At 42.2% G+C, this 11,322-nt stretch overlaps 1 long non-coding RNA gene across 1 annotated transcript; it reads right to left on the bottom strand.

Moving 5' to 3' along the window:
* Positions 1 to 5,032: 5,032 nt before the first annotated feature.
* On the bottom strand, positions 5,033 to 5,822 carry LOC147879754 (uncharacterized). The gene is made up of 3 exons (XR_015540632.1): positions 5,761 to 5,822; positions 5,258 to 5,528; positions 5,033 to 5,152 (listed from the first exon to the last, which is right to left on the bottom strand). It is a non-coding gene; the product is annotated as an uncharacterized LOC147879754 (long non-coding RNA).
* Positions 5,823 to 11,322: the final 5,500 nt, after the last annotated feature.

The following is an 11,322-nucleotide window of genomic DNA, read 5'->3' as shown; positions in this document are numbered from 1 at the left end:
CCACTTTCTGTGTTCATATTGCTTTGAAGTCTTAGCCTCTATCATGAGCCATTAAAAGTAACCTAGCATTAGAATTACAGAATTCATGTGCCAGGCCCCAGCCAAGGAAATCCTAAATAAAATCATCTAGTATCATGTGAAATGAGAGTACGTGCACAACAGTAAGAAATAACCACATGCTTACATTGACTTTTACTAAAGCACAATGCTCATGCACAGCAACAAAATCTCCTATGAACACAAAAAGAGCTCATGCCAAGTTCTTAGTTTCCGCATAGCTCTGAATCCCCACTGTAGGTCCAAAATCCATTTCTTTCATTCCTTGACTAAATTACCTTTTGCTCTAGTACAGGGCTCTTGCCCATTTTTATTAACCTTACCTCCCTTTCATAGTCCAAAAGCTGTATTTCTATCAGTATCCCAATTTGATAATAAACCAGGAGTCCTTCCAGTCCATGCACAAGGTTGGTCAATTGGTACAGTGCATAATTACCCATGTGTGACAAGCCTCTCACCATAGCTTTGAGGTCTCAGTGCCCTTTCATACAACTATAAACATGTTCCACATTCATGAGGAGCAAATGTCACTTGCAAGTCGTGATTGACATAAGATGTACTCATGCAAAAGAAACCATCCTATGTAATCACATGACCTAGAAAATAAAGACTCTTTGCATCTAGGCTGAAATAACACCAAGTATAGCATCATCATGATTAACCACTATGACTGTCCTATGTACTCAGGTTGCCTAGCAAGGGAAGACTCCTTGCTCACAAGGTAGATGCTAGAATTTCCAGGATGAAATAAGTGTAGTGATTTTCCCATGATGTATATATCCCTTATCCAAGAGCGTCCACAAACACAAAAACTCTCTCTCTCTCTCTCTCAGATTAGAGCTTGACACATGGCACAAATGGAGTACAATAAAAAGGCTCGGGCCCATGTTGTGGGTGTCACTTCACAATGCAAAGCCAATAAGCAAGGAGACCATCCTAGAGCTCAAAAGCAAATACTAGCTATGGAACAAAAAAACTTGGAGCCAAGAAAAATATTAATAGAGTTGGAGAACAAGGTCAACCAGATGGAAGAACAAGGCAAGGCAGAAAAAAATTTAAGTTTGGTAAGGGTGTACTTCAAAAATGTGTCCGGAATCCATTTTCAGAAATCATCTTTCATATAGGCAACCTCGTCTCCTAAGCATTGGCAAGTAAGGTTGAAGTCATCAAGCATGAGGAAAGAGATCAAAGAATAAAAAGATAGGATCAAATGGTGGATTGTCTAGGACACAGCTCAAGAAACGTTTGAGGCTCTACATCAACAAGGGACCACAGAGTGATAACATTCAACACAAAAGAAGACAAGCTTGTAATCATCTAGCAAACATAAACTAAAGGGAAGTCAAGGAGCTCATCTAGTCCCATCATTAGAAATAAACTAAGGCTACCATGATTCTTGGCATGAAGAGCATTAGCTAAGTGAATCTAGGAATATGCCCAAACTCATCCTCTAAAAACACAACACATAATGGAATTTCAATCTCATGATAGTCATACATAAGGTTGAAACCATAAACTCCATCACGCATAGCAGGGACTAGCTACTATGAGATCCCCACTAACGTCATCAATGCCTAACATTGGCTCTAGACCATAGTGTAAATCATGATTCTTGACCTGAATAGCATAGTCCAAGATTGAATAGAAAAGGATAGGGAACAATCTGACAAGAGGGTTCACTCATGCCTCCATACCATGTTAACCTGACTACATGTGAAACTACTTAGCTGAATGGAAAACTATTAGAAATCGACCAATAGAGTATAGAGAAATGATAGGGTTTGCAGTAGAGCGATCAAAAAGTAGACAATACTCAGACACAACCGAAGAACGGAACTCAGAAAACATAGTGCCTGTCGGTAATATGAAAAACTGAATACAAGAACCTCAAGCCGTCGTGTCTTAAGGACCGTGGCTGAGGTGAATCAGAAAGATGATTCCATGTAGAGAAACTATAGAAAAGATAGCAGCAGAGGGAGCGTAACGCAGTCCTCTGTGTAGCTCAATGATGATGAGGATGATGAAGGGATGCCCTAGGAAATGGCTAAAAACCAGCATGCTCTGAGGAAGGAACCTTTAGGCTATCTGGAATAGCAACATGATGAAGAAAAGGAGCAGATCTATAGCAGGGGTGACAGATCTAGAGCAGAAGGAGCAGAGGAGCAGATTTGGAGAAGGATGGGGCAGATCTGGAGCAGAAGGAGCAGAGGAGCAGATCTGGAGAAGGATGGGGCAGATCTGGAGCAGAAGGAGCAGAGGAGCAGATCTGGAGCAAGATGGGGGCAGCCAGGAGGCAGGAAGGAGAGGCAGAGAGAAGGCAGCAGAGAAGGCAGATCTGAAGAGGAGAGGTAGATGGAGCAGGCGGGCCTGCAGCAAAACATGGCGGAGATGAAGAGCAGATGCAGGTCCTGTCCTCGTCGGAAGGAGTGTAAGGGCTTGTGCTTTTATAGGCCAGACCTAGCTGGTTGGCTAGCTGGTCGGTGGGCCTGCCAGCTGGTCGGCCAATTGGTCGGCCAGTTCTGGTTGGCCAGACCAGCTGGACTTTCTGGCCACTTGTTTGGCTGAAGTGGCTGGCCTTTTGGCTGGCCTGTGAGCTGTTAGATTGCCCCATAAATTGGGGATTGTTTAGTTGCTGAATACCCCCTCTCAATTGCCAATTTGGAGGGGCAGACATTGTGTGCTTGGAGCTTCGTGTAGGGATGTCGATGGTGGTGCTGGCTATCCCTGTGAAATGCCCAAGAGGTGATCACAAGAGGAGTGCCCTTGCAAGGGAATTGTTCACTTCCTCAAGTGTCTGAGTTACACGTATGATACCATATAGAAATAAGAACACTGTGAAGCTTGAGAGAATAAGCCACCCCCTCTCACCGCCGAAAGGTGGAGGAAAGAGCAAAGGTAAAGAACAAATTTGTCGTAGCAGCACTGATAATCCAGAGAGGTCGGAGCTGAACAGTGAGCCAGTGTGTGTCCGATCTTGGACCTCAGGAGAGAGGAGTCTATTCCCGCCTCCATGCAGGTAGAAGATTCGAAACAACAGTCATCTAGAGACACCTGAACAGAAAGGGTCCCGCTATGGAGAACTTGTAGATACTGGAAGTCGATGCCGATGGTGGTAGAGGTGAAGGATCATGACCCCCTCTTTCGAAGGAATGGGGAGTGTCAAGCTGGAAACCGAAAAAGGAGGGAGGGATGGGTGTAGAAGATGGAGGTAAGAAAGGATGGGTGGGATGGGAGTAGAAGATGGAGTTCTCTCCCTTAGTGCGCAGCGGAATGAAGAGGAAACTGATATGTTCATAGGAGTGATGCTCCCCGTACCTATGGCCTCCTTGAAGAAGCAGGATCTTTAGATCACCAGAGATCTGGGGTCTTTCGATCACCATGGCTCTGATACCATATAGAGAAACGATAGGGTTTGCAGTGGAGCAATCAAAAAGTAGACAATACTCAGACACAACCCGAGAACGGAACTCAGAAAACATAGTGCCTGTCGGTAATATGAAAAACTGAATACAAGAACCTCAAGCCGTCGTGTCTTAAGGACCGTGGCTGAGGTGAATCAGAAAGATGATTCCATGTAGAGAAACTGTAGAAAAGATAGCAGCAGAGGGAGCGTTACGCAGTCCTCCGTGTAGCTCAATGATGATGAGGATGATGAAGGGCTGGAGCTGCCCTAGGAAATGGCTGAAAACCAGCATGCTCTGAGGAAGGAACCTTCAGGCTATCTGGAATAGCAACATGATGAAGAAAAGGAGCAGATCTGTAGCAGGGGTGATAGATCTGGAGCAGAAGGAGCAGAGGAGCAGATTTGGAGAAGGATGGGGCAGATCTGGAGCAGAAGGAGCAGAGGAGCAGATCTGGAGAAGGATGGGGCAGATCTAGAGCAGAAGGAGCAGAGGAGCAGATCTGGAGCAAGATGGGGGCAGCCAGGAGGCAGGAAGGAGAGGCAGAGAGAAGGCAGCAGAGAAGGCAGATCTGAAGAGGAGAGGTAGATGGAGCAGGCGGGCCTGCAGCAAAAGATGGCGGAGATGAAGAGCAGCTGCAGGTCCTGTCCTCGTCGGAAGGAGTGTGAGGGCTTGTGCTTTTATAGGCCAGACCTAGCTGGTCGGTGGGCCTGCCAGCTGGTCGGCCAACTGGTCAGCCAGTTCTGGTTGGCCAGACCAGCTGGACTTTCTGGCCACTTGTTTGGCTGAGGTGGCTGGCCTGTGAGCTAGTGCCTGGAATGTACCCTGCTGTGGCTGTAGATTGTATATCTTTGTTCCCCTATAGGGCCTATTTGTAAGGCTGAAAGTCCTCCAATCTGATCGACTTAGCAGGCAACCAACCAAATCTGTGGTAGTCCACAGACTGCCTTAACTGGCCACATGAAAGGGGGACCTTTGCAATGCCTCTGCCTGCCCTTATGCAGGCTTGGCTGCAACCCCATGCGTCCCTCCTAGGGTCATGTGCTCTCCACAGCTAAAGCAAATCCCATGTGTGGGCCAAAAGATGGCCTACATTGAAAGAAACCAGGTCTCCAGTCAAGGGTGATGTAAAACGAAACTGAGATGGATGTGTACTTCTGTCACCCGCCTAGTGCTTTGTAAATCTTCGTTAGTCCCTATGTAGAGATCCTAGTGGCTGGTTTATGTTTTCCCCTAGCCTCCCATCGTTTGACAAAACAGATTGTCATATGAACTTTGTCTACTGTAATGTTAAGCATATATACTTACTCATTACATGCACACAACAGTGCTCATAATATGACCTTTGCGAATATTAGAGTGCCCAACCTCCTTGTTTCTTGCTGAAAGTGGTAGGATGATCGTCCTAAGCAACTCAGGACACTTTAATCCTCCACCATTCACATACACAAACTCAACTATCTTGAGGATTAGATTCAATTGATTATGAGCTTTTTGTATACATGTTTTCACAACAATTCAAAAATTAGTCACCATGAAAGTACCAAGGCCCATCAATCCTGAGCGAGTCAGCTGCTGCAAGTGCCACCAACATTGGGAGTCCGGCACTTTCACTCTGTGCCAAATGTTGGTGTAGGTACCCATTCTTCAATGCTTTGGTATAGAGGGTAATGCGCTGCAAGAATGGATGCAGCCTAAAAAACAAAAGAGAACTAAATTAGTAAGTTTGATGGCCATTTTCTTCTAGTATACCCCTAAGAAAAACGACAAGGTAAGAATTTTAAGGATAAGGTTAGTACCACCCATGCCTCTCTTGAAGTGCTTTGAAGAGATCCTTTATCTTATCTTCGACCTCTTCCAGGACTCTTCCTTGCTCTATTGAGTCTCGTATATTGTGAATGGAGCTCACTACATCAATATCCTTTGTAGAAATGCTGTAGCATAATATAGCATCCATCAAGGCAAGAAGGCCTTTATTATCCTGAGACAAATGGGCAGACAACTTTGCATGCTGTCATCCAACTTGTCTACTCTTGCTTGGGCTGACGTCCTCAAGCCAAATCATACCACCTATAACCCCACAAAAAATTTGTAAGATAACCCCACAAAAAATTTGTCTTACAAGATGCTTTGTAGAATTTTGCTTCTCGCACATGTCAAAATCTCAATGATCCTTTGCTACATCTTCCACATCTCTAGGCTCGGCAGACTTGGTGGTTGACTCCAGATAAAAGATTAAAAAATAATTGTGAAGCGAGAAGCACAACACAAAAGCTCAGCAAAAATGAACTAGTGTCTTTACCTCGCTTGTGCTTGTTAAAGATTTTGGCAAAAGAGTAGCTCCTGTCCTTTCGACGATGCGACATCCAAAACCGTAGACGAAATATCCAAGAAACTAGAGTCCATGACTATAACTTCTTGGACATTTCTTCCACATTTTTGCCAACTTTTGAGACATTTCTTGATACATTTTGTCCATCTTTGGTGGTACATTTTGTAGGTGGACTAAGATGGTCCATCTCACGCCTGCTCAGGCGTCACATCTCCTCAATCTTCCCATCGAGGAAGCGAATGCCCTCCAACGCTGACTTCCTCTTCTTAAAAAATGAAAAGATTGTTCTCACACAACAAGGAGGGCAGAGGGGTCTAGTCCTTTGAAAAACGGAGCCCAACATCTGTCCTAACAAACAATGATTGGGTAGACAGCCTATGGATGAAAGGAGAAGGGGCTGCAATTCACGCCTTCAAGAGGAGGTCGGAGGGAAGAGGAAAACGAGCAGAAATCTATGAAGATGAAAAGCTCGGAGGTTGGCGAGATAATCAAACCGGGGTCATGTTAACTACGGGCATGTGGCCTGGTTGAGATGCAACCAAGGTGAGGAGGGCGGCGTGGAGGTGCCCGATTGGCCGACATGGCCCAATTGATGGCAAAGGATCAATTAGTGTGGAGGTCCACACACGTAGCTCGTTTTGGCAGACATGCAGACAACAAAATCAGCAAGAGCTTTGTCTTTAATATTTGGCATTTGAGTGGAATTTTGTTTGGATTGGACATTTTCGGACTTAAAGTTGCACATCCTCTCACGATGAAAGCTGAGTACAAAAAACCCTTAATATCAAGGACAATCCAAAAGGTTTTTTTTTTCATTTTAAAAAGGGCAATCCAAAAGGTTAACCAGGATTGGATCTTAAAAGTTTCCAAAAATAAGATAAATGCCAAGATTTTCAAATAAAATACGTATATTTGTCCCTTATGCCATCATGAGTGGTTTTTAATGTCAATAAGTGTGTATAGAGAAAATAATGGAGAGAGAATTGCAATCACACAGGTTGGTAATGTGGTGACATGTTAAAATAAGAAATGCAACTAAATGATGATATCAACACATGAAATCGAATCTATGTGGATATTTTCAAGATGATACAGAAACATATAGATCATCTTGTTAAAAAATAAGGTGGAAAAATCAATATGGCCCTGCTTTGAGGTAGAACTAAAGAAAGGAAACCTTTTAATGAGCATTAACAACTACATTTTAAAATGGCCAATGGCCCTCCTTTAATAAAAGGAAGAGTAGTTGAGGTAGTTCTAAAGAAATGCAACCTTTAATAGCCATTAACAACATATATTAGGTAGTATGTTGTTAATGCCCATAAACAACATATAATAGATCAGGGTTAGGGATTAAGAAAACACTTAACAATAACCTCCATTTCATGTTGACCAAATACAAAGAAGAAATGGCCAGCCCAAGTTAGCCAAAGCATAGACCCTTTAGTAGGTCCAATAATGCTGATAGAGAAGTGGTAGAGCGCAATGATGCTATCTCGTGGAATAGCAACAAAATGATATGTAATCTAGTGATGATGATTTTATGGTAGTGCTTCTTGGTGGGTAAAGAGGGTGATCTTGGTGAGGGTGCTTCCCCACACTTGCTACCAAGGATATTCAAGCCTGATGTTAGCCAAATTACCATGCCCCAAGCTGATTGCAATGATATAGGTTCCTTTAAATCTTCTTAACCTTGCATCACCTACCTAGCAACATTGTTTGAATCAATGCTAGCATAGCATGATACCCAAGATTTGGATTGCTCAAAACTTTCATCTTCTATGCTATTGGTCAACCAGTTTGCAAAACCACCCCTGTCAAGCCTCATAAATGTACTTTGAGATCAAGCAAAGCCCATTATTGCCATGCTAGCTTAAGCATTGCAATGTTGAAATTTGAGCCTTGGAAACCACATGAGGATGTCCTCTGATCTACTACGAAGTGTCAAGTGTGACAATTATGGTCACATGAGTTATGAAGGTACACAATTTTGGGTGCCCACCCTTGAAGGTTAATTATGAGTAATAGAGTGAGGCAAAATGGGTGAAGCAAGCTAGTCTATTATAGCCATTGAAAATACCATCACATAGATGGGAGAGCATTTCCATGGATTTAACACAAGGAGGATATGATCCTATGCTTATGGTGGTTGATAAGATGGCTCACTTCATTCTAATAAGAGGGTCAAGTAGTGCACCACAAGTAGAAAATTTGTTTATGAGTAGCATATTTGATCTACATCATTTCTAGCACACTTAGGACTCATGTTGGAATGAGTAGTGTGAGGATCATCCTGATATGGATGGTCAAACAAAGAGAGTCAAATCTAAGGATATGCTGAGAACATATGTTTCATTAAGTCAAAGTATATATAATAAAATTAAAACAAGAAAAACAAGAGTAACAACAAAGAGCAATGCGATTCAAGCAATAGGGGCATAAGAGGTTATTGAAGTATCAATATACCACGAGCATAGTGAAAGATCACACCAAGGATTGTGGGGGTTAAAGGCCACCATACCTTAACCCCAATTATGTACAATACTCAAACACATATATATATATATATGAATGACATAGAAGATTAGGGTGTTCTGCACCCACCAAAGCTTGTGTCTCTCTCTCTTCTAGCTCTCCTCTCTCACCTTCTTTTGTTCTGCTTCCATTGTCGAGATCTCTCAACTGGTATCAGAGCGTAGGTGTTCTAGCTGAGCCCGAGTGTGAGCTTGGAGCCCAAAGTCTGCTACTACTATAACTTTGTGGGAGAAAGGAGAAGCTTTGTTGGGTGACTTCACCTGCATCTTGGTGTGCAAAAACCTTTGGAAAGTTCTCTGAGTGGTTTTGGAGCAAAAAAGATGCATTTTGATGATTCCCCTGTTCCTTTCAATGGGGCTGAGAGTTTGGAATGACCTGCAGAGGGAGCCATTTCTTGCTTTTGGTGTCCATTGCACTTTGTGAGTTTGAAAACACCTTTATTCTTGAATTTGGCATCATTTTGTTGGATCTTTGATCACTGTCTCTGCTTCAATCTTTTCCTGCCAATGTGTTGAAACTCCATTTTGAAGCAACCATTCACAGATCTGTCAATTTTGGTGGACTCGGGAGGCCCTAAAACTTCTGTGTTGCTCATCGTTTGCACTCCAGTGGTCTTTACAAATAGGTCTATTTGGCAAAAACGTTTTTTGGTCTATGTGTTAAACCTGGTGATTTTGGGACTACAGTTTCTAAAATTGTTTGTTCCATTGTGCTCTAGAGGCCCAAAAACCCCTACTTGCTAGATCTTGCATGATTTCATAGAGATTTGGAGGAGTTTCATCTCTGTGAGGCACCGAATCATTTGTTTCTTTGATAAAAATCCATTCAAAGGTTCAAACCTTTGATTTTGGGATTACAAGTCAATTGCAAGGCTTGAGGGAGTCACTCATCATATGTAACCCTATCACGTGAGTTCAATAGAAGGATATTTTTTACTTCTAAAATTTATAGAAATAAATATACATAAGGGACTATTTAAAATAGTTTTGGAAAAAATCTACAAATTTGTATAGAAAAGCGGTACATTTTATTAATGAAAATTTTGCAGATAAGGGATTTTAGAAATAGGCCTTGAACGCATGTGATATAGAGGGTTTATACATAGTGACCACCCTGAGTTGCAAGGCTTGACTCCCGGTTTTCCATTCATCGGTTGGGATTTTGGAGTTCCAGCAATAGCAGAGTAGAAGAGAGATATTTGTAGATTGTCTTGCTGAGTCATTATGCAATGATGCCCATGTTTTAAGGCATCTTAGGTCTTATTTTCACTAGAGATCATTGCTGTGGGGTTGTGATTTTTGGATATACCTTTTGCAAATCACTCTAGTTGTAGTCTGAACCTTGTGTGCTCATTCGTGGTTTGAATTGGGTTGAAGTGGATGATTTAAAGGCCATTTGGATGCATTGAGATCCTTGTTGGGTGCACTGATAGGCCCACATTGCGTTGTGGGATGCTTTATTGATGGGCATTTAGCACACATATGCTAATTTATGCTGAGGGAAAACTTCAAAACGTTGCAGTTAATGCACTCATAGTGCTATGCTCTCTTGGATGAGACATTATTGATTCTTATGCCCATGGATGGTGTTTATGCTTGAGACATTTGGCTCTTATTGGCATTGGGTTTGCCATTGTTTTGTCATTGCGGGTTTCTCACATGGATGCATAGTATATGCACATGCATCAGATGCATTTTGATGCTTTGATCCTTTGAGGTTGGTGATATTACCTCTCTTTTTTTGCATATATATTTGGGTGCACCTGGTATTTGGTGTGATTTCTCTCTTGCAGGTACTAGCATTTGGTATTTTGTTTCATTTGCATCATGGCATCCTCTTCCATGTCTAGAAAGGAGCTTTTCAGCATAAAAAGTTTGATGGGACATTTGTGGAAAGAATAGATAAGGGATGTGCTTATTCAAAAGAAGTAGATTAAACCCTTGGTAGGGATTGGAGCTAAGCCTACAGATATGTCTAAGGATGATTGGAATGAGTTGGATGCATTAGCAAAGTCTACTATTAGACTTCATCTTGCAGAGTAAGTTTATTTCACAGTAGTAAATGAGTAGACTACGGAAGATTTGTGGAAGAAATTACGTGCCACTTATGAGAAGGAAACTGCCTCTAATAAAGTTTACCTTGTGAAGAGGTTGTTTGAGCTGCAGATGAAGGAAGGGGTGTCCATTGCTTCTCACTTGAATGAATTCAATATTATTTTCAACTAGCTTCAAGCTCAAAAGATGAATTTTGATGCAGAGACTAAGGCAATAATCCTCTTATGTTCATTGCCATCCTCATGGGATACCTTTTGTACAGCTGTCAGTAACTCTGCACCTAGTGGAGGATTAAACTTTGATGATGTTGTGGGTAGCTTGTTGGCTAAGGAGATTAGACAGAAGTCTATGGGTGGCAACAAACAGGATGCAACCTTAAATGTGCAAAGGGGCAAATCATAGTTCAAGGGGAAGTCCCAAGAAGGAGAGAAGAGTATTACCATTGTGGTAAGAAGGGCCACATGAAAAAGAATTGCTACATGCTAAAAAGAGAGCAAATGGATAAGAAAAAGAATGCAAATTGGGATGCAAATAAGAAGGAAGAGAGTCCAAGGGAAAACAAAGGAAATATGAAGATCGAGGAGATTAATGCAGTCATTGATAATAGTGACAATGACATTATCTTCATGACTAGTCTACCTATAGACTTGCTTACCACTTTAGATGATACATATTCCTAGGATTGGATTTTGGATTTTGGTGCTTCATTCCATGTTACTCTAGATTGGGAATGGTTCTCCACTTATGACAGTGGAAAGACAGGTTGTGTGCATCTTGGAAATAACTATGCATGTGACATAGTGGGAGCAGATGACATAAATTTTTCTTCTGCAAATGGGTATGCATTTGTTTTCAAAAATGTGAGACATGTGCCTAAGCTGCCCAAGAGTCCCATTTCAGTAGGTCAGCTAGATGATGGTGGTTTTCAGACCACTTTTGGCTT

Source organism: Dipteris shenzhenensis, chromosome 33 (genome assembly GCF_047967505.1).
Source record: "Dipteris shenzhenensis isolate YYH24624 ecotype China chromosome 33, Dip_SZ_1.0, whole genome shotgun sequence".
NCBI classification, from domain to species: domain Eukaryota; kingdom Viridiplantae; phylum Streptophyta; class Polypodiopsida; order Gleicheniales; family Dipteridaceae; genus Dipteris; species Dipteris shenzhenensis.
The sequence above is the reverse complement of the archived record's forward strand: the minus strand, read 5'-3'. Positions and strand labels throughout refer to the sequence as shown.